The 25,029-nt window shown below is 44.2% G+C and overlaps 1 long non-coding RNA gene across 1 annotated transcript in view; it reads right to left on the reverse strand.

The window, feature by feature from the left end:
- The window catches only part of LOC134966048 (uncharacterized), a 33,064-nt gene extending 11,498 nt beyond the window's left edge, over window positions 1–21,566 (reverse strand). Inside the window, exons 1-3 of the long non-coding RNA XR_010188612.1 lie at window positions 21,438–21,566; window positions 14,434–14,568; window positions 205–271 (exon numbers count right to left, since the gene is read on the reverse strand). This is a non-coding gene — a long non-coding RNA (uncharacterized LOC134966048). The remainder of the gene's footprint in view (window positions 1–204; window positions 272–14,433; window positions 14,569–21,437) is intronic.
- Window positions 21,567–25,029: the final 3,463 nt, after the last annotated feature.

Below are 25,029 nucleotides of genomic sequence, written 5' to 3' on the forward strand. Positions count from 1 at the left end.
ACTGGGATCTGGAGAATATCGGAAAATAGACTAATATAGGAACACTGTATTTACAAAAGAAAGTACAATGCTTAGTTACTAAACTAGTATAAATGAAAAAGATTACATAGAAAAACTTGTTTTGCCATTTCAAATAAGAAGGAGATAAATTACACACAGCTTATGTGGTACCCTCAGGTTAGCCCCTTATGGCAATGTGCTTACCAGAAATCAGCTTCACGATGATACTCCTATTCTCTTCGCGGAGAGGTCTGAAGGTATGAGTAACACACTATGGAATATGAAAAACAACGTTCATTAATAATGCATGTGTATTTATTTCAAGAACCAGTGCATGCGATATAGTCTGTACACTAGCACAGTAGGTACTCAGTATAATACACGGGGTCACAACAATGACAACTTTAAGCACAAACTTTGCATATGATTACTTGTTGCCTGATACTGTCTTTCTTTCACCTTAATGACAACTTGTATATAACTTACCAACCGTTATCTGCATAAATCAGTAATAGGCACAACCACTCTAGGGTTATTACCTGAGTGACTCAGATTATTGGACCTTTAGGCAGGGCCCAACTCTGTGACCCTTTATCAAGCCTGTTAAGTGATTTTAATACCTTTCAACAATAGACTTCAAACAAGACACTAATCAATTATCACAACTATGCTTAATTACTGTATAAACATTAGCATCGGGTACCCGAACACACATAACCTGAATAGTGTCCAAATGTTGATTTTATACCTGTGCACAGGATTTTAAGATTGCAATTCTTTGATAAAGCTTGATTTCCATATAATATGTAGGGACTGGCAAGTATAGTGGAAATGTCACCAATTGCTGTATCTAGCAGGAGCCCCAACAGATCACTATTTAAAGTGGAGATCCCAAACTGGAAGTCTGCTGGATTTCCTCTCTGTATGAGGGATATAGTCTTGTTAATTTCTATTTGTTCCCAGGTGGTGCCGCAGTGTGAAGGATCACTTCTAAATGCTCAATGTCTAATCAATGTCAGTTTCACTGAGATAGCAGTGATTTAGCTTGTAAGGCAGTGTTCAGTCATTCATGACCAGAGTCTCTCTCTTATATAGTCTGCCAGCCTTGTAGTCTATGGAGGGGCAGAGGGGGCCTTTATATTACTTCACTCTTCTTCAGAGGCTAATTATGGGTCTTTACACCCGGACTGTTTAGTATAGTGTATGAGACTGTCCCAGTCGTTAGGCTACTCCAGAACTCAGTGGCTAACTTAGCCAGACTCACGTGTCCTATGACTGTAGTGATGATCTGTTTACTCAGGGGGCCACCCCACATGAACTCCGTTGTCTCACCTTGCAGCGCTGCTTCTCCTCTGTGCACAAGAGCTATTGCTGTCTCCTCTGAGCTGCAGTAAATCACAGCATGTGGAATGTTTACTTCAAACCACGCTGATCACTGCTTGAATCTCACAGGCACTCTGTAACACTGCGGCAGATGCAGGCTTTCTCAGCACACATCCCACTGGCGTCTGGCGTCACATCCCCCTCTGCAGCCTATAAATCCTCTCTCCTTTTTCCCGTGCTCCTCTCAGGCACAGTCAGATTCTCCTGGGTCTCAATACTCTCCGGATTGCTTCCGTTGTGCACAGTCTCGGTTGCCTAGCACCCAGGCTGCAATTGCAGAATCCCAGACTGTCACAGTTCATTAAGTTCACAAGTGACACAGCCAAGCCACAGCTTGTAACCCTTTCCTATGTTTCCATAAAAGGGGTATCCCTCAGGACTGGGATGCCACATTTATTCTGAGGCTGGGAGAAATGGCAGGAAAATGCAGGTCCATGCTTCAACTCAGAAATGATCTCCCAAGTCTGACCCAAAACAAAAGGCTCCATACCTATTATGACCTGTACCCCCACCTCATAAGTGATGTCACAACCAAGTTACTGATGACTGGTTGGCTTTTTAATTAATCCAGGATCCATACCAGGACTGCCCACATAACTTTTAACCTAAAGGGCCCCATACACTACTGCGACATGTCCATCTGACATGACGCAGGCTATCGCTGGCGATCACTCCGGCAGCCTCCCGGCTGGCAGGATCGCCCGAGATACATCGTATGCTGTACTTTTGCATATGATGCATCTTGGGCGATCCTAGGCGGGGTTGGACCAGATTGAATGTGCAGCACATACAATCTGGAGGATCTGATCCGATGCTCACGGGGCCACGCATCAGATCGGATACTCAGCCAAAATGCCCGATTTCAGCCAATATATTGGGGCGAATGCCCGAATTGGGCTGAAATCGGGCAATTGTTCTAGCGTATGGGGCCCTTTAGTACAAATAATTGTACATTCTGTAATTTCCCATGTGTAATAGCTGCATGAAATATGGTATGTTCCCATTAATCTATGTGATGTAAGTTATAAAATGAGTGTAAGCAAGATGGTCCTGGGATGTGTGATTGGTTAGAGACCTAATTTCTCCTGAGCCATACTGTATGTCCTAGTGACTGCTAAATCACAACAGACCAGTGCACAGACTTCAAGTATATTTTCTATGATTTTGGGGACAAAAAGCTATGGAAGAAATATAAATTTTAGTCAGAAACAGAAAAAAATGTTGCATTGAACTCTTCTTATAGTCTGAATATCCTTTTAGTCAGGTGGCCATTTGTTTACTGTTTTGGGAGACAGCTAGGCATCCTCACTATATGCAGACATAGATGAAAGGGTTTGTTTACCAAAGTCCTGTCAAGGTAATTGCTTTATCCTGCTCACAGGATATCATAAGGGATATACATTTTTTTTTTAACTATATAAGCCCCCCTCTCAGGCTTCCTGAATAACATTCTATTGTTCTGTGTGTGGCAAAATGACAATGTAACATCAAAAGAGCATAACTCATAATATACCCTAATATACCAATAATTTCTACACTGGGCAACTTTGATGCCACTGGCATAGTTTGATGGTCACCACAGTGAAGTCTCCCACGTGATTGCAGGTGAAGCATTAATAAAATGTGAAATTGGGCTATTCCACTGTCACTTACAGGACATTTGTACATGCCTATGGCAAATGCAGCATTAAGATGTCCAGGTGAAGGGGGCGGATCGGGCTGACACTGCCGGCTTAGAAACGCAGCGGCAACGGCTAATCCACCCCCTTTGAACCTAATTGAATTCCACTCTATATCTTTCAGTTTTTATAAAATTCTGGGGTAAGACATAAGAGGCAGAGACAGAAATCTATTGTTTAAAAACACGTAAGAATGCTGTAACCCATAGGAACAAATTAGTCGTTTTCATTTTTTGAACTGTACCTGGAATGACATATAGAATATGATTGGTTGATCTTGATTGTTTCTCCTTTGTAGGTAATTGTGCAACAGATTTGTGAAATATTCCATGTAAGATATAAATAGAAGTAGCAAATACTTGTGCACAAAAGAATAATGATAACAACAAAAGTGACATATGGTGATATGATTCACGGTCCCCGTCCCCCCCACGTGACTTTCATACATTCTCCAGCATGTGTTTCTTGCTTTCAGCTATGTTTATATGATTGAACTGAGATGTTTTTTTCCGTTGCCCTGGAACCTTGATGACTGCACACAATTGTATTTATTTGTTTCATATTCCAGAGTGATGAAAATGAAGAACTTTGCCTGCTGATATAATATTCATGACTTAGCTTATCAGAAGGAAAAGCGATGTATTTAATAAATATGGCAGATTTAGCCTAATGGTGGAAAGCAGTTGGGGGCCGGTGCAGAGTGAGCTCTATGTCTCTTGTGTGGGATCTATCTGTACATGTACAGAAAGACGATGCAGCACATGCACCTATTGTATGCAGACTTGTGCAGTTCTGGCACTTATGCTTGCTTGCAGTTGGAAGGGCCCAATGGGGGCAGGGAAAGGGTGTTTTAACATAGGCCACGTACAGAAAGTAAGTGTTTGCATAATTTCAAACAAATGCAGATCAGCAAGGAAACCATAGTCGTGCACATGGGGTGTGGAAGATGTGCATCTAAACACCCTTAGGCAGCCTAAAACTCGACCATAAATTATTTCTCCCTGCATCTCAGCTGGCTCCCAGGAAGAAAAAAAAGAGTATGCAGGTGCACACTCCATAGATTACTAATCAAAATAATTGTAATAAGTTCTGCAATTTAATATCAAGTAAAATTGAGGTTGTTTGCATTACTTTGGCCAAAAATATGGGTCTACCCACCATGTCCAGGTGACCTCATTATGTAGGTCCCTAACATTCCTAAGGTCCAAGTCCAGGGCATACCCATATATTACAATTATTCTGACTAGTAATGTTTGGAGTGTGCACCCGCCCGCATTCTTTTATCTTGTTTAAGTAGTGACTTTTCTAAGCCGTTGCTTCTCGGGATGTTTAATTCAGAAATGTTAAATGATATTAAAAGCAAAACACAAAGGGCCTGTCAGATGTAGTGGGGCGTTCTTTTTGGTACTGTGCATTCCCTCCAATTGAGCCCCTGCACCCTGCAGAGGGCCTGATTCAGAGATGTACGGTATTGCACAGACACAGGGAAGCAGCTCTGCAATACCGTACAACTAATATGATAATGCTGCAGGAGGCGTCTGTGGGGAAAAGACACCTAGGAGACGTAACATCGAATCTCCATCAGTCACGGTGTTTGCAGCACTCGCCCATCTGAGCAAGCTGAAGTTTACTCAGACTGGCTGCCGGAACTCCTGCCAGGAAGTCTCTGTCCAAAGACATAGACTCTGGGCTCGGCATGCCTACAAGATGGGGACATTACACCTAAATATACCCCTGTGGCTCAGCTTATGGGCTATGTTTAACATATACTGTGTAACACCTGCTCACATATATTGGTGTTGCAGTTAGGACCACACAAAACTGGTTCGCCTTGTTTATCTGTATATTTAATCTCTTGCCTATACCAAAGTCTTTTGCTTAGTAAAGGGGTAGCCACCAGCACGAGGGTTCTTCATGGGAAACACCTACAGTATGACCTATGTGATGGGCTGTACACCCTTCCCAACAAACCAACACAGTAACAAACACTGTAAGGATGAATGAACCTTTTGCTTATTTGTTTGATCTGATATTGAATGCTGATCAACAATAAGAATCCCACAACATTGTTTATTAACAGTTACTTATATCGCACCAGTACTTACAGACAGAGCCGGCCATAGGCATAGGCAAACTAGGCAATTGCCTAGGGTATTTGATATGCCTAGGGGCATCAGCAGCTTCTGCTGATTAAAATGATATGCGGCATGCCTATATTCTGTGTGTAGCATTTCATATGCAGATACAGCCACAGTCTCACACAGTATATAGGCATGCTGCATATCATTTTAATCAGCAGAAGCTGCTTGTGCATCCTAGCCACATAGCAATGCAAATAAGATGCATTTTCATAAAAAAAAGGTGCCCGACGTTAGCATTGAGGCAAGATTTATGAGGACACTTCTGTATCCAAGCAGAGGCAGAGGTCACAGTGTTAGTGGCAGTGTGAGTGCTGTGTGCATGTGAGTGGGTTGGTTGTGCAGTAGTGTTCAGAATATGTGTAAGGAGCATTATGTGTGTCATGTAAAAATGCATTAATAATGTGCAACATATGTGTAGGGGGCACTATGTGTGTCATTATGTGTATAAGGACATTAATAATGTGCGGCATATGTGTAACAGGGTACTACTGTATGTGTGTCATTATGTGTATAGGGGCACTAATAATGTGCAGCAAATGTGTAGGGGGCACTATGTGTGTCATTATGTGTATAAGGGCATTAATAATGTACGGCATATGTGTAAGGGACATTATGTGTAAATAGGCATTAATAAAGGTTGTCATAATGTGTAAGGCGCATTATGTCTATAAGGACATTAATAATTTGTCTCATATGTGTAAGGTGCATTACTGTGTGGAATTATGTGTATAAATGCATTACTAATGTGTGGCATTATGTGTATAAGGTGCTCTACTATGTGGCGTTGCGTATAGAAAGGGCACTACTGTGTCGTCTAATGTAAATAAAGAGCAATATGGTGTGGTGTAATGTGAATAAGGAGCAATTCAGTGTGATATAATGTGAATAAGGGGCTCTACTGTGAGGAGTAATATGAATTATGGACACTATCACATGATCAAATGTGAATAAAGTTGCAGTATTGTGTGGCGTAATTGGAATTGGGGTTACTATTGTGTGGCCATGCCTCTTGCCAGCAAAAAAACACCCCTTTTTGGGCCAAATGTGCGAACTGTTCCTATTTAAAATATAGGGGGTACAAACACCAAAATAAGGACTGCTATGGGTGAGGGTGATGGTGCTGGGAAAGAGGTGCAAGGTCAGAGGCGGAACCAGTGGTGGTGCTAGGGGGCACCAGCTAAAATCTTGCCTAGGGCATCATATTGGTTAGGGCCAGCTCTGCTTACAGAACAGTAATAAAACAAGACTGGGTAGTAACAGACAGAGATGTAATGGGGCCCTGCTCACAAGATTGCAGCATGGGAAATAAGTTATTACTCCGTTACATTCTTGATGTTACTGTTTATACCAGAATGTATTACCTCTTAATGTTGGTGAATATACCCTGTATGATGTACAACTCTCCGTAAGCAGCTGTCACTGTTGTCAGTTCTTCTGCGGTCATCAATACCAACTCAATAAGACTCTCCATTAGTGCTCAAGGGTAGGACCACCTCCTCACCATACTCAACAACACCAGGGCTCTTCCATCCGGCAGGGTTCTTCAGCATCTCCCTCCTAATGGACAGCGGCACCTCTATTGGTGTCCACAGTGACCCGTACTCCATCCATTCCTGCTCAGGGCACAAGCCACTTCAAAACGATCATAAAACTGTACTCAGTGGGGGATTGTCACAACTGAGGGCCTGAGCTGACGGAAGGCAGCCTCAGTTGTAGGGGCTGAGATGTACCGGAACCTGGGAGGTTGTATCAGACCCCTGGACATGTAAGTAACACGAAGAGAAACTGCCCGAAGGCGTGACCACGACAACTTGAGTAAAAGTCAATGATATTTATTTATGACAAACTCCATGCATCACAGTAGCAGTAAAAAGAAACATAAAAATCAGCAGAGAAATAATAATACAGTTCCTGGGTACTACAGGGTGGCAGGGGCCACAGAGCTCTGGTGGTATGAGACAGTTCTTATTATCTGCAAGTTGGAAAGTCCTTACCAGGCTCAACTGTAGCAATGAGGAAAGCCCAGGGTCGTACCAGCTGGTGTTCCAGGGAAAGCTGGACTGCTGTAGATAAAATGCTGCTGTGGGTACTGGTTAGAACCAGACAGGTGTTGGCACGGAGTGGATACTGGCTGGAACCAGTTAAATAATAAATAAAGCTTGAGAGCGATGCAATATAGATGAAATGTAGAATTTGAGAGCGGAGAAATAATAATACCGGTGGAGAGTGGTAAACTGCAGAAAGGACACCGGCCCTTTAAGAGAAGCTGTACACTGCTGGAAGCTGAGCTGGAAGCAGGTGATGTTGTAGCTGGAAACAGGTGAGTCCAGAATGGATCGGAGAGTCAGGCTACACCGCAGATGGAATGCTGGTGCGGGTCTCTATAGCAGAAGTCTGGAGACAGGAGCTGGAACCTGGAAGACAATCACAGGAGAGAGACAAACTGGAACTAGGTTTGACAACCAAAGCACTGACGCCTTCCTTGCTCAGGCACAACCTATTTATACCTGCAGCAAGGAAGGCATTGGCTAGGCAATTATGCAAATTAATAATACAGACAGCAGATTGGTGAATATGATCAGATGACAGAATCCAAGATGGCTGCGCCCATGCAGACACTTGGAGGGAAGTTTGGTTTGTAATCCATGTGGTCTGGAAAACAGTAATGGCGGCGCCGGCCACCGGAGACAGGAGACGCCAGGCTGACAGGTGCACATCCAACCACGCGGACACAGCGGAGGCCGCGGCTGACGTAATCGCCACTCTGAATGCAGAAGCTCAGGAACGGCGGCGGAGGCCGCGGGAGACGCCATGCCAGATGTATAAGGCGTTACTGTGACAGCGTCCAGAGAGACAGGAGAGGATGCGGGAATATGCACATCAGGATAACAGATGGGATCCGGTCCTGGAGCGCTGAGCCAGCCTTAGGAGGCATCTGATGGGTAAGAAATGGCGTCCAGATACCCGGATCGTGACAGCACCCCCCCTTTAGGAGTGGCCCCAGGACACTTCTTTGGCTTTTGAGGAAACTCGGAATGGAATCTCCGGACCAAGGCAGGAGCATGGACATCAGAAGCATTGGTCCATGAACGTTCCTCAGGGCCATAACCCTTCCAGTCAATAAGATACTGAAGTTGACCGTAACGGTGACGTGAGTCCAGGATCTTGGCCACTTCATACTCAACGCCTCGTTGAGTTTGGACTTTCGGAGTTGGAGGAAGTGAGGAATGAAACCGATTCAAGATTAGCGGTTTCAACAGGGAAACATGGAATGTCCTGGGTATTTTTAAGAAAGGAGGTAACTGGAGTCTGTAAGCAACAGGATTGATGACTTGATCAATTTTAAAAGGACCGATGAAGCGAGGTGCAAACTTCATACTGGGAACTCTCAACCTCAAATTCTTCGTGGATAACCATACCCGATCACCCACCTTGAGAGCAGGAACTGCTCGACGCTTCTTATCCGCAAACTTCTTGTACCTGAACGATGCCTTGAGCAGAGCTGATCGTACGCTCTTCCAGATATTGGCAAACTGATGCAAGGTGATATCCACTGCGGGAACAGAAGTTGCTGGAAGCGGTTGGAACTCAGGGACTTTAGGGTGGAATCCAAAGTTGGTGAAGAATGGTGTTGAAGAAGATGAAGAATGATACTGGTTGTTATGACAGAACTCGGCCCAGGGAAGTAATTGAACCCAGTCATCTTGAGAGGAGGACACATAGATGCGGAGGAAGGACTCCAAGTCCTGATTCACCCTCTCAGTTTGACCATTGGTCTGAGGATGGTAAGCCGTGGAAAACTTTAGCTTGACTTGGAGGACTTGACATAAACTTCGCCAGAATTTGGCTGTGAATTGAACTCCTCGATCTGAGATAATTTCTTCTGGAAGACCGTGGAGTCGGAAGATCTCTTGTATGAATACTTGAGCCAACTTGGAAGCTGACGGAAGACCGGTGAGAGGAATGAAGTGTGCCATCTTGGTGAACCGGTCAACTACCACCCAGATGGTATTGAACTTGTTGCACATGGGCAAATCTGTAATAAAATCCATCGACAAATGGGTCCATGGTCGACGGGGAACAGATAGTGGAACCAGTTGCCCCGCAGGCGACTGGCGGGATACTTTATGTTGGGCACACTTTGGGCAAGATGCAATAAACTCCAAAACGTCCTTTTTCAGAGTTGGCCACCAATAGGACCTAGAGATAAACTCCAGGGTTTTTTGGATACCTGTATGTCCGGCAAAGCGGGAAGCATGGGCCCAATGCATGAGCTTCTTCCTTAGTGTCGGCTTCACAAAACTTTTCCCTGATGGGGGCGTAGAGTCCATCCCTACCGTGGAGAATGCCAACGGATTTATAATAGGATGCTTGTCTGAAGACTCTGACTCATTTTCTTGCTCCCATGAGCGGGAAAGGGCATCGGCCTTGCGATTCTGAGAGCCCGGACAGAACTGGAGTTTAAAGTCGAATCTGGAAAAGAAAAGTGCCCATCTGGCCTGACGAGGGTTGAGACATTGTGCGCCTTTTAGATATAGAAGGTTCTTGTGGTCTGTAAGTATGGTGATTGAATGAGAAGCTCCCTCCAACAGATATCTCCACTCCTCTAGACCGAGCTTGATGGCTAGCAACTCCTGGTCGCCAATGGCATAGTTGCGCTCCGCTGTGGAGAACTTCCGGGAGAAGAAACTGCAAGGATGTAAATGGCCATCTTTAGCCCTCTGAGATAACACCGCTCCTACTCCAACGGAGGAGGCATCCACCTCTAAGATAAAAGGAGAGTCGATGTCAGGCTGTTTCAGGACAGGCGCAGAGATGAACCTCTGTTTCAAAAGATGAAAAGCTTGCATGGCTTCTTCAGACCACTTAGACGGGTTAGCACCCTTCTTGGTGAAAGCAGTAATAGGCGCCACAATGGTGGCAAAGTCTCGTATAAACTTTCGGTAATAATTGGCGAACCCTAAGAACCTCTGGACCCCTTTGAGGGTTAAGGGTACCGGCCAATTCAGGATTGCTTGTAGTTTCTCAGGATCCATCTCTAGTCCGGAACCGGACACAATGTACCCTAGAAACGGAATGGACTTGACTTCAAAGACGCATTTCTCTAATTTGCAGTAGAGATGATTGACACGGAGACGGGACAGATCCTCCTTTACCCAAAAACGATGTTCCTCTAAATTGTTGGCAAAAATGAGGATATCATCTAGATAGACCACGACATGACGGTATAGAATGTCTCTGAAGATCTCATTGACGAAATGCTGGAAGACAGCTGGAGCATTGCTCAATCCGAAGGGCATGACGAGGTACTCATAATGTCCATCACGGGTGTTAAATGCGGTCTTCCACTCGTCACCCTCACGGATCCGGATGAGATTGTATGCACCTCTCAAGTCCAGCTTTGTAAAGATGGTAGCTCCGCTAACTCTGTCAAAGAGCTCAGTAATCAGGGGTAAAGGATAGCGGTTCTTGATGGTAATGTCGTTCAAACCTCTGTAGTCGATGCACGGCCGCAGACCACCATCTTTCTTTTTTACAAAGAAGAAGCCTGCGCCGGCTGGAGAAGAAGAAGGTCGAATGAACCCCTTTGCTAGGTTCTCTTTAATGTATTCCTCCATAGAATGCGTCTCAGGCAGAGACAACGGATAAGTTCGGCCTCGAGGTGGAACCTTCCCTGGAACGAGATCAATCGGGCAGTCCCATTCTCTATGAGGAGGAAGGATATCAGCAGAAGCTTTACTGAACACATCCGTGAAATCTTGATATGGAGGAGGTGGAACATCAGACGACCTGGGGGAGGAAGAACAGACAGGCAACACTTTAAACAAACATGTCTCAGCACAGGAGGAACCCCATGCCAGAATTTGCGTAGTCGTCCAATCAATTGTAGGATTGTGAAGACGGAGCCATGGAAGGCCCAGGACCACAGGATGTGTGGCGCTTGGAATCACTAAAAGTGAAATAAGTTCGGAATGAAGAACTCCCACTCTCAGACGAACTGGTAGAGTCCTTAGAGAAATAACTGTATCAAAAATTTTACTGCCATCCACGGCAGTTAAGGAAAAGGACGAAGGAAGTCTCTCGGTGGGTAGGGACCACCGTTTAACATAGGCTTCGGTAATAAAGTTCCCAGCTGCTCCGGAATCAAGGAGGGCAATGACGTTCTGATAACGTTGAGCAACTTGAAGCGAGACTGGGAGATTACAATCTTGAGGGGATGGAGAGGAGATCATTACTCCTAGCCGGCCCTCTCCTTGGCGAGCTAGGGTCTGGAGTCCCGGACGTTTGGGACAAGCATTAATGGTGTGAGACGGAGCTGCACAATAAAGACAGAGAGACTCGGAGAGACGTCTTCGGCGCTCAGCAGGAGTTAAACGGGAACGGCCAATTTGCATGGGCTCATCTTTAGTTGGTGACAGTTGGCGAGGAGGAGGAGCAGAAGATTTTGGAGCAGATGATCTTCCACGCTCAGTTGCTCTCTCTCTGAAACGTAAGTCAACTTTTGTACAAACTGAGATTAGCTCATCTAACTTGGAGGGTAAGTCTCTGGTAGCTAACTCGTCTTTAATACACTCAGATAAACCATGCCAGAATGCAGCATACAGGGCCTCGTCGTTCCATGCCAGTTCGGATGCCAGGATCTGGAACTGTATAAGATATTGTCCTACAGTACGTGATCCCTGGCGTAAACGGAGAATCTCAGACGAAGCTGAAGTTATCCGGCCTGGCTCGTCGAAGATGCGCCTGAATGTTGACACGAATGCAGTGTAAGAAGATAGCAGGGTGTCGGACCTCTCCCATAACGGTGATGCCCAATCAAGGGCTGAGCCACTGAGAAGAGAGATGATGTAGGCAATTTTTGTACGGTCACTGGGAAAACTGCCAGGTTGTAGCTCAAACTGAATCTCACACTGGTTGAGAAATCCCCTGCAGAATCTTGGAGAACCGTCAAATTTTGCTGGCGTTGGAAGATGAAGACGTGGAGCAGAAACGGGTAAGGTGGGTGGGGTTATAGCTGGAGTCACTGTGGTTGACGCACCGGACGCGTCTGATCCACGGAGAGTTGTCTGAATCCCATCCAGCCGAGTAGAGAGATCCTGGAGACAGCGGATGATGTGGCCCTGTGCAGCCTCCTGATGTTCAAGTCGGGCTGCCAGTTCTTGCATCGGCCTGGCCGCTTAATCCTGGTCTCCGGCTGGATTCATTTGGTCAGTGCTTACTGTCACAACTGAGGGCCTGAGCTGACGGAAGGCAGCCTCAGTTGTAGGGGCTGAGATGTACCGGAACCTGGGAGGTTGTATCAGACCCCTGGACATGTAAGTAACATGAAGAGAAACCGCCCGAAGGCGTGACCACGACAACTTGAGTAAAAGTCAATGATATTTATGACAAACTCCATGCATCACAGTAGCAGTAAAAAGAAACATAAAAATCAGCAGAGAAATAATAATACAGTTCCTGGGTACTACGGGGTGGCAGGGGCCACAGAGCTCTGGTGGTATGAGACAGTTCTTATTATCTGCAAGTTGGAAAGTCCTTACCAGGCTCAACTGTAGCAATGAGGAAAGCCCAGGGTCGTACCAGCTGGTGTTCCAGGGAAAGCTGGACTGCTGTAGATAAAATGCTGCTGTGGGTACTGGTTAGAACCAGACAGGTGTTGGCACGGAGTGGATACTGGCTGGAACCAGTTAAATAATAAATAAAGCTTGAGAGCGATGCAATATAGATGAAATGTAGAATTTGAGAGCGGAGAAATAATAATACCGGTGGAGAGTGGTAAACTGCAGAAAGGACACCGGCCCTTTAAGAGAAGCTGTACACTGCTGGAAGCTGAGCTGGAAGCAGGTGATGTTGTAGCTGGAAACAGGTGAGTCCAGAATGGATCGGAGAGTCAGGCTACACCGCAGATGGAATGCTGGTGCGGGTCTCTATAGCAGAAGTCTGGAGACAGGAGCTGGAACCTGGAAGACAATCACAGGAGAGAGACAAACTGGAACTAGGTTTGACAACCAAAGCACTGACGCCTTCCTTGCTCAGGCACAACCTATTTATACCTGCAGCAAGGAAGGCATTGGCTAGGCAATTATGCAAATTAATAATACAGACAGCAGATTGGTGAATATGATCAGATGACAGAATCCAAGATGGCTGCGCCCATGCAGACACTTGGAGGGAAGTTTGGTTTGTAATCCATGTGGTCTGGAAAACAGTAATGGCGGCGCCGGCCACCGGAGACAGGAGACGCCAGGCTGACAGGTGCACATCCAACCACGCGGACACAGCGGAGGCCGCGGCTGACGTAATCGCCACTCTGAATGCAGAAGCTCAGGAACGGCGGCGGAGGCCGCGGGAGACGCCATGCCAGATGTATAAGGCGTTACTGTGACAGCATCCAGAGAGACAGGAGAGGATGCGGGAATATGCACATCAGGATAACAGATGGGATCCGGTCCTGGAGCGCTGAGCCAGCCTTAGGAGGCATCTGATGGGTAAGAAATGGCGTCCAGATACCCGGATCTTGACAGGGATATTCAATTGTTTGAAAAGTCAGTTGGGTGTCTGTTTTTTCCTATCTAATAGACGGGGGGAAAAACAGACACCCAACCGACTTTTCAAACATTTGAATTCCCCCCAGTATGTGAGATGAAGATCGCGCTTGCATACTACAATGTTTGCCCAGGATCACAGACAGGTGAGTACAGCATAGTGTCATCCAGAGATGGCGTACTTGTGTATGGGGAAGCGAGATTAACCAAAACTAGCTCCTTGAATAGCACAAAGCTGTGAAAAGAACTTATATCACAGGTGACGGGCGATAAAGGACTTTTCACAGACCTATAAATAGAGCCCTTAACACCTTAATTGTTGGTTCTGTTTATGTAAGACAGTGGGAGTTACAATTGCATACTTCCCTACCATCCTGATTTCAGAGGGACAGTCAAAATCAGGGCGATCAGGACATTCATCCCAATCTGCAGGGCAAGGTGTTGGGAGTTATCATCCTGAGAATGGTGATTTTGTTTCTCCCAAAAACAGAAGTGAGACCACACCCCCTATATATATGGTCACCCCCATCCCCTAACCCCAACATGCCAAGACCATGAAGTTAAGCACAAGCAGAACACCAGTCTTTCTGCTCAGGAACAGTGAAATAACGCAGTAAGTTTAGTGTAAGAGAAAGTAATATAGTCCGGATAAATACATTTGTGGAATGAGTTGGCTGCACTCACCCTCCTTATGTCCAAGGGGAACGGAGAGTCGGACAAGTTGCCATCACTGCACTCAGCCAAGGTATTTCCAGTTACAGATTCTCACAATGTGCTGCCATGTGCCCAGATTTCCAAGCTGATCTCTGGCAGACCGTGCTAAGGACATGAGGAAGAAGAATGAAATATAACTGCAAGTCAGCCCCAAATGTTATACATGGAATGTTCTAGGGTTACTACTGCACACTAATGAATGATGAGTAATTATTGGAAGCTAAGAAGCTTATTTATTAAATTCAATAATAACCTGCAACAAATAATTTAATTATCCCACTCCCAAAAATACAAATCCCAATGTAGGAATGTAGGGTATTAGACACATTGGGGCTGATTCACAGGGGAAAATAAAAACACGGAGCAATTTGCTCCTGGAACAAATGCAGGGAAAATACTGGCAGCTTTTGCATGAAGCGAATACTGGGCAGTTTTGTCTGACACTTAGAATTTAGCCAGTACACGCACCTCCCCGACTAGATATACAGGCTTGGACTGGCCCACAAGGGTACAGGGGAAACCACCGGTGGGCCCTACTGCTTGGGGGACCACCTTCTGCTCTAAGGATCAGGTTCCAGACTGTGCACTTGAATTATACATTATACATATGTTACCTTATACTGGACAATAATGTATTTTCTACAGTTAATCTGTTATTAATCTGGTACATTATCATTCATGCAGCAGCTGAATTTACTGTATATATTTATGAAGGGGCCCAGACGTTGTACTCTCTAATGCAGGGGTTCTCAAACTCGGTCCTCAGGACCCCACACAGTGCATGTTTTGCAGGTAACCCAGCAGGTGCACAGGTGTATGAATTACTCACTGACACTTTTTAAAAGGTCCACAGGTGGAGCTAATTATTTCACTTGTGATTTTGTGAGGAGACCTGCAAAACATGCACTGTGTGGGGTCCTGAGGACCGAGTTTGAGAACCTGTGCTCTAATGGTTAGTCAAACCAATGTCTCTCTAATGGTTAGTCAAAACCAACACCCCCTCCACAGACTGACTACACCCCTAACATAAGCCCCTACCACTTCATCCCCCCAGTGGGCCCTACATGCCCCAGTCCAACACTGTAGATATCTGTTTGTACACTTTCAATCTTCCCAGCCTGCAGAGCAACATCATTTAGCCAAGGTGCAATTTATTTTCTTGACCCTCTTTTGGATTTGCTCCTAAAGGGCCCTGCACACTTGCTGATGCACTCAATTTTGACAATGATCGATCTGAATGATGATCGATCATCGTTCAAATTGACTTGCATTGCAAAGCGACTGTGAACCAACGATGAATGACCGCTGGGCCGTGCATCGTTCATCGTTGGTGCATACACACTGAGTGATATGAACGATTTCTTGTTCATTACTGAAGGAGATCGTTCATATCGCCTGCACACATTGGCAAGTGTGTAGGGCCCTTAACTCTAAACCAAGGCCATAGTCCGGTGCATAGTAGTGGCATTATGATGAATAGTGCCACACCCCCAAAGTGATCAGCTGCATCTCTCCTCTGGGAACTTTCCAGGAAGGGAACATGTTTAATATAACAAGTATGTTTCTAATGGACATTGTAACCAGGAGCTGGGCATTGTTCAGCTGTCATGGGGATAAAATATTGCATCGCCATAGCTTCAGTGGGCTATTTTAAAATTCCATTTCTTATGCCAGAACAAACATCCTGATTCCAGGACAACAGGACAGTTCTCAAATATTGGGAATGTTGCGAAAAAACTTGTCTACTGGCTTTTCTCAGAGTCAAGTGCCAAGTGAGTGGGGAGAGTCATTATGTCATCATGGCCTGTCTCCAGGTACGCAATACCCAGCGAATCAGGTCAACCCGCACGTTTCATTAGGGAAGTGGGTGGGAAATGCCAGGGTACCCTGTTCTTCCAGAGTATGAGAAGGCTATGTGATATTTGGGAGCTTCATAGACGTTATGGGAGAATAAGCATGGCAGGTGGTAGCAGGTTGCTCTAGGAAGTGACATTACACAGTTACCACCATGTGCATTTTCACGGGCATCCGCACACCTGTATAGTTAGAAGCAGGCTGATGCAATGCTTTATGAAATGCAACAGTGAACAATTACCAGCACTATGGGCCTAATTCAGACCTAATCGCAGCAGCAAAATTGTTCTCTAATGGGCAAAACCATGTGCACTGCAGGTGGGGCAGATATAACATGTGCAGAGAGAAAGTTAGATTTGGGTGGGTTATTTGTTTCTGTGCAGCGTAAATACTGGTTGCTTTAGTTTTACACTGCGATTTAGATTTCAGTTTGAACACTCCCCACCCAAATCTAACTCTGTCTGCCCATGTTATTTTTGCCCCACCTGCACTGCACATGGCTTTGCCCTTTAGAGATCAAATTTGCTGCTGCAATCAGGTCTGAATTAGGCTCTATAGCAACTAGAGAAACTGTGCGATAGTATATTTTCTGTGCTTCATAAAAGACCCAAAGTGACCCATCTTTTACAAAACAAATGATGTCCAAAAATGGAATTATACAATAATCATTGTTTAAATAAAAGCATCAGTGTGTACTTACAGCCTGATCCTTATACTACTGGGATGAAAGAAATATAGTGCATTTACTAATGTTAATGATCACAAGGCCAAAAGAAATGTGGAGATTAATATAAAAGTTACAGATGCATGTAACACTACACAGAACATCACTTTACATAGCTCTCCCGTAAGTACACAGAGCGATTTACTAAGTGCTACAGTAGATGTTATACATAATGGCTTTCCTCCTTAGAGCATTTTCCTCTAGATAGAGTTTAAATTAATGATAGAAGTTATTCCTAGAGCCGTCTGTGACTTTCCATTCTGACTCAAAAGCACTTGGCAGGATAACTAGAATAGTCTGAGAAATATTAAGCCGAAGAGAAACATTTCCAGTAATCTCCTGCAGTAGATGTATATGTATATGGTATGTGGTATGTGCTTGAGTTACTATATTTGCTGCTTGTGCACAGTGGCAAATTATCACAAGGGGCATTCTGTGCACTTGCCAGCGGTCTGGGGCACTACAGGTGCACTTATCTATGCCACTCACACACCATGTGCTGTAACTGGGACCTTAGCAAGAAATAATGCGTGGCAATTTATTATTATTGTTACTATTGCTAATATTGATTATTAACAGCATTTAATTATATAGTGGAAGCATATACGCTGCAGCCATTTACAATTGGACACATTAATAAAGTAAGATTCCCGTTTGCTGGCGCTATATAAGAAAATGTTAATACAGGTTGAGTATCCCATATCCAAATATTCCGAAATACGGAATATTCCGAAATACAGATTTTTTTGAGTGAGATAGTGAAACCTTTGTTTTCTGATGGCTCAATGTACACAAACTTTGTTTAATACACAAAGTTATTTAAAATATTGTATTAAATGACCTTCAGGCTGTGTGTAAGGTGTATATGAAACATAAATGAATTGTGTGAATTTACACACAATTTGTTTAATGCACAAAGTTATTAAACATATTGGATAAAATGACCTTCAGGCTGTGTGTATAAGGTGTATATGAAACATAAATGCATTCTGTGCTTAGACTTGGGTTCCATCGCTATGATATCTCATTATGGTATGCAATTATTCCAAAATATGGAAAAATACGATATCCAAAATACTTCTGGTCCCAAGCATTTTGGATAAGGGATACTCAACCTGTAAATGTAAAAAAAATATGACTGGGTAAATATAACACACAACGTGTTTCGCATTTACTGCCCACATTAATGATAAATGCTCCAGTATTCTGGGCTTATTTAAGGGGCACAGCAGGGACCCGTGCCAGCTGTGCAGATGGAAGAATGCCCCACTCCTCTGTGTATAGTCATTCTCATTATTTTTTTGCAGCCACATCCTAATGATTTGGCCATGCCTCCCCTATCACCTAAGCGGGTGGTCTCCATGGTTCTAGATGTGAGATGAAAAATGTATGTAGAAGTAAACATGCCAACTTCATAAACTCCCCCTGCTGTAGGTACGTAGAGTGAGAAAGAGGTCCAAGTGGGCTGGTGTCACAATCCTGACTTATTTCATCCATGTACTAAGTGTTCTGTGTGCCTTACCTCCTGTCCTACAGTGTTTTCAGGATTTCTCTTAGTCTTGCTAAGCTCCATGCAGGCTTCAGCTTCCAGGCTACAGCATGTGTTTGTATTCCAAACTGCTGACTGATTATGCACCCGAGGATTCTCTGACTGACGCACACACGTATTGTATGATGCTGTGGGTGAAGGTGGTACCAGAGTAATATACTTTATTTCCTACTCATACACGTATTGTGTGACACTGTTGGTGAATTTAAACTGCAGTGTTCGATTACTGTCTCTGACTCATACATGTATTGTGCCACACTGTTGATGATATTAAACCGCAGTGTTTGATGACTATTTCTGACTCATATGTGTATTTTGCCACACTGAAGGTGTTAAATTTTTTGTACAAACTGTGTGTGCTGTACCCCACTTCGTTCATGTTTGTGGATAGATATGGAGGACGAACAATTGAGAGGAGAGTTGGAAGCACATACTAGTGGTGCAGGTGCTGCCAGCAGTCATGATGATACAAGTCCATCAACATCATCTATTATGGCTTGTGCGCAGGAGCATAGAGGGCTAAAGTCAGGGCATGTAAAATCATTAAATGTTTGAGTGGTAAAGAAAAAAAATCTAAATGAAAGTTAGCTGCACAGGCAGTAAGACAAACTGTGTATTCAGAATCAGAACCATCAGACATTCTTGAGGAACATTTAGGGGTGTCCTCGTTAGCTACATGTGAGTCTGACACTGTCCTCATAGAGAAGCCTCTTTCACCTCTTTCCACCATTTCTGCACCATCTGCACATGTGGGGAGCAGTACAAGTAAAGATGGTGATGACAAGGAGGACATAATAGAAATTGAGGATTCATGTGTGGAAGTGAAACAGGATGAGGGGGATATGTGTGTACAAATACTATCTGACACTGAGGATATTGATGATGATGTTTGTGCAAGTCAGCCACCAGTTGTTGACCGTAATAAAAAGAAAGCCATTGCGATACCTGGGCAGAAGACTAAAAAAGCCACCTCTTAGGTGTGGCATTATTTTTACCTCAATCCTGACAATTTTTGTGAGGCCAAAATTAGTAGAGGTAGTAACGTTAGTCATCTAGACAGCTCCTCCATGTTACATCATTTGCGGCAAAGACATGAAATTTATTTTACAAGATTATAATGTAATTAACACCTTCATCCTCAACATCCTCATTACTGATTGGAGGTAGTCTTTCTAAAAAAATGTTTTGTGGGGGCCCAAACAAACCAATCATTTCAGCCACAAGTGACAGTCCCTGTCGCTGAAATAATTGGTTTGTTAAAATGTGCAAGTCCTGTTTAATATATACAACATAAGGATGGGAAGGAGGGCCCAAGGACAATTCCATCTTGCAGCTCTTTTCTTTACATTATTTGCTGTTTGGATCATTGCTGACTGTGACTACAAACATTTGTATAGTTTATTAAACACCGCCCCCCTGTCTGCCATTGCAGTGCCATTTTGTTTCCTAGATGTGCCATGTTGGAAGTTTAAGTGCCGCATGTTTGTGCCGCCCACTGCTGTCGCTTAGCTTAGTCATCCAGCTAGCTCGGTGCAACCTTTTTGCCTCACACTGAATGAAAACAATATTGTGAGCTGTGAGGTGGTCAAAATTGACTGGAAACGAGTGGAATGTTATTGAGGTTAATAATACTGTAGGAACAACGACCCTCATTCCGCGTTGTTCGCTCGTTATTTTCCTTTGCATCGGTGCGATTTTCCGCTAACTGCGCATGCGCAATGTTCGCACTGCGGCTGCGCCAAGTAAATTTGCTAAGAAGTTTGGTATTTTACTCACGGCATTACGAGGTTTTTTCTTCGTTCTGGTGATCGGAGTGTGATTGACAGGAAGTGGGTGTTTCTGGGTGGAAACTGGCCGTTTTATTGGTGTGTGTAAAAAAATGCTGGCGTTTCTGGGAAAAACGCGGGAGTGTCTGAAGAAACGGAGCAGTGTCTGGGCGAACGCTGGGTGTGTTTGTGACGTCAAACCAGGAACGAAACTGACTGAACTGATCGCAGTGGCAGAGTAAGTCTCGAGCTACTCAGAAACTGCTAAGAAATTTCTATTCGCAATTTTGCGAATCTTTCGTTCGCAATTCTGCTAAGCTAAGATTTACTCCCAGAGGGCGGCGGCTTAGCGTGTGCATTGCTGCGAAAAGCGGCTAGCGAGCAAACAACTCGGAATGAGGGCCAAAAACAGGCCCACATTCTGTAATTTTAGCTGTTTTTATGATTTAAAAATTAAAATAAAATACAGATCCAAAACTCACAAGGGAGTTAGAGGCAAAACAAATACAGATCCAAAACACGAAGGAGATACAGATCCAAAACAAGAACCCAAAACCCAAGATTTGGGCCAGTGCACATCTCTACTTGGAAGTTGTCACCCAAAATGCCTACATCAATCATGCATTATGCTTATGTGTACTCAAGATTTTATTTTTATGTCTGTGCGGCTGTGTGTAACGCTGTATTACTTAAATCTTCTGTATTATGTGCATTGATTTTGATGTCTATAAAGCGCCCTGAGTCCTGTTGGAGAAAGAGCGCTATATAAATAAATAATTATTCATCATCATCATCATCATCATCATCATCATCATCATCATTATCATCATGTTTCTAGTACAGTCTATAAAATAAAATCTAGAATCTGATTGGCTGCTCTGGGAAACATTGTCCTCCTTAGAAGGTTTGATAAACCTCCCCCATATCCTTTATATCACAAAAGGAATAACCTGGTGCTCTATTTATATTAAAGGTCTTGTGTTACTTTAAACACCATGAGAAAAAAAGAAATTTTTTGTAATGTCTCAGCAGATGATTATTATGGAACACTGTCACACAAATGTATCACAAACATGCTAACCTTGGGATGAGGAATGTAGCTGTGATGTGTGATGGGAACGGGAGGATATGGAGGAAGTGATATCTGTCGCTCACGTGATGTTCTGTCTCCTGTGCAAGTTCCTGCGTGTTGTGCCCCAGATAGAGAGATGACCCTGAAGAATGTCAGAAATGCTTGTAAAGCAGATTCAAGAAAACGAACTCTTAGCGTCCGGCCTGCAGCTTTCTCCCTCTGCAAAACTTTTGTTTTCTTATGTAGGTGGTCATTCCGAGTTGATCGCTAGCTGCGTTTGTTCGCTGTGCAACGTTGAGGCAAAAAAACGGCACTTCTGCGCATGCGTATGCGGCGCAATGCGCACACGCGACGTAATATTACAACGAACGATGTCGTTTCACACAAGGTCTAGCAAAGCTTTTCAGTTGCACTGCTGGTCGCAGAGTGATTGACAGGAAGAGGGCGTTTCTGGGTGGCAACTGACCGTTTTCAGGGAGTGTTGAAAAAAACGCAGGCGTGGCTGGGCGAACGCAGGGCGTGTTTGTGACGTCAAAACAGGAACTGAACAGTCTGAAGTCATTGCAAGCGCTGAGTAGGTTTTGAGCTACTCTAAAACTGCACAAAAAAATTTTGTAGCTGCTCTGCGAACCTTTCGTTTGCACTTCTGCTAAGCTAAAATACACTCCCAGTGGGAGGCGGCATAGCGTTTGCACGCCTGCTAAAAACAGCTAGCAAGCGATCAACTCGGAATGACCACCGTTGTTCTTTACGGACCCTGTCTAAACTTTTTTGCACTTGTTCTCGTTAGAATTCTTTAGATTAACATTTTTGGTTAGGCCTGAAAGGGGTGTGGTATGACTTGTCGATAGATATCATGTCAACCGGCATCAGGTCAACATGAGAATTCATTATTATGTCTACCTGTATGATATGTTGACATGATGAACTGACGACAAAGCATCCCTGGTGGTTTAGTGGCTTCTTTCCTGGTGACAGCGACTTCCGCCATAGACCTGTGATGCTGCAGAGTTACGGTGCATATTTCTCCCCCTATCCCTAATCCCTAACCCTCCCCCTAGTGCCCAACCCTGACTTTCCCCACCCACAGCCTAACCCTAACCACACCCCGCAGCCTAACCATTACCGTAAGCATCCTCAGACTGTCAACATTTAACATGGCGACAGTTCAGATATCGACTTTGTGACCCTGTCAACAGTTTGAGGATGTTGACCTGGTGCCTGTCGACAGTGTGAACTCTGTCAACATTCTGATGTCAGCATTGTGGTGTCGACATGGTTACAATTTAACCGGATGCCGCCGGAAAGAAAACCAGACATAGGGGACAATCTACACAATTTACTTCAGTTTGGGACAGGGCATGACAGGCCTATCAGAGAATGCAGTGGCAATGCCCCAAGCTTAAGAGGTGTGGCCATCCACTAGAGGGGTGTGGCCAGCCACCACAGAGGGATTTGGCCAATCAGTAGAGGAGTCATAGCCAGTCTGCAAAGAACAAAGACCCTTTATTAAGGAGGGGACATGGATATGTCAGGGCCACTCTGTGTAGATGGAGGGCTAATCTTGGTGTAGTTTCCAAACAAACCAAGCACCAAAATTCATCTGTGATCCTCTTCCACCAATTTACTTGCCCTACAGCAGAGTTACAGTACAAAGTAGAATTTGAATGCAAGGTCTGGAACTTGACTCTAGTCCAAGGGTTGGAGCCCTCAGGCGACAAGGCCCATCGGGGATTTCTCCTGTACACCGTGGGGCCAGTCTGACCCTAATTTCCATAGATAAATAACTATTTTAAGAGATTTACATGGTGATTTTCATATCACTAACTCTATTAACAGGAATTCCTGTTTTTCAAACATCTGTTATAAAATTAAAATTGTCATAAGGCAATAAGTGAAATCACTGCTTTTTACACTGGATAGGACAGGGATAATCTCTGAAAAATTGATTTAACAAATGGGCAAAAATACATTCACAGGTTTAAGACAGTACATTTACCTCAAAACCAGTGAGATGAGTGATAAACTAAACTTTTAATGCATGCAAAGAGCTTTTCCTAGTCATTCAAATGGTCAATTCATTTCAATGGGGTTTCTACGCTAACACTTCAAATCTCATTTAAATGAGTAGTTCATTGCAATGGATTGCCCTTTTTTTGCTTCAATGTTTAAACAGCAAAACATTTTTTTTTCTGAAAAATGTGCATATTTGCTTTATAGACATTTGCTGATTGGACAATGATAATGTGAGGTTTCTTTTGGCAATTTATGATGACTATGGGGGAGATTTATCAAAGCTTGGCAAGAGAGAAAATGGACAGATATAAAGCACCAACTAATCAGCTCCTGTCATTTTACAGGCTGTGTAACAGGAGCTGATTGATTGGTATGTTATCTCTCTCCACTTTATCTCTCGCCAAGCTTTGATCAATCTCCCCTATGTTTGAGTTAAAATCTATAATCTATAAAAATTCCCCCCATAATGTCATTTTATTCAGCATTAACATTCAAGGTGGAAAAATCTGCTATTTCAATAAGGGTGTGTGGGTTTTTTATATACACTGTATGTCTATGTGTGTGCGTGGCAGCATTTATCTCCTGTAAATAGAACTAATAATGAACCTTCTCATGTGTAGTATTGTAACCATGGGAATATTGTAGCATACTGGGTTCAATGTACAGTATGACCGTTCTATCACTTAAAGCTATATATACACACTGGCATTAAAATTAAAATTTTAAAGGACCAAGCTTTAAACCAGGGCTGTCCCCGGGCATTGAGTGGTCAATGCAGAGTTGAATATGAGTCGTAATTGCTATCACATTGCATGCACGGAACAAAATGTGTGTTTTCTACTGTATGCAGAGCTAAAAGACCACCTCTCTCTGTACACTTGGCTTGATAACCATCATCCATCATCATCATCATCATCAGCCCACTTGCACCAGTTCTGTACTTAGGCCCTCATTCAGTAAACGCATGCTGGGGACCGCCCATTGCAGGGCACCCAGCATGCTACCCACCGCCCACCCACTGTGACCACGCTCTAATTGCGAACCCAGAAACTAGGGAAGCCCCCTGCCGGCACAGCCTGGCTGCAGCGGCAGGAGTCTCGCCGGCATTTTTTCGATCGGATTGGCTGTGAGTGACGACAAGCAGCTGTCCTGAAAACGGAGCCAACATGCCACCATTTCCCCCACGACACCCCCGCAACAGTCAACGAGCGCCTCCCGCCCACCCCGCAAATGCCTCTGCCTGTCGATCAGGCAGAGGCGTTCGCAGTTAATGCACGCGCACACGCATGACCTGAATTACAGTAGGCCCTTAGTGCAAGGAATATGTCTGGAAAAAGGAATATTTTCACTTCTGGTCAACTCTGCAATTCTGCTGAACATTGTATATCTGTGAGTGCCCCATTACAGCCCTGTAGTGGCCTGTCAGCCACAGACCGAGATACACTTCAAATGCATGGCGATATATATATATATATATATATATATATACAGTGAAGCAGCCCGGCACTCCCTGAATGCGTTGAATAACTGGCCTGGGTGCCCTCCGGGGTTTTGATGATGATATGCAGAAAGAAATCGGCGGCAC

Source organism: Pseudophryne corroboree, chromosome 1 (genome assembly GCF_028390025.1).
Source record: "Pseudophryne corroboree isolate aPseCor3 chromosome 1, aPseCor3.hap2, whole genome shotgun sequence".
In the NCBI taxonomy this organism is placed as follows: domain Eukaryota; kingdom Metazoa; phylum Chordata; class Amphibia; order Anura; family Myobatrachidae; genus Pseudophryne; species Pseudophryne corroboree.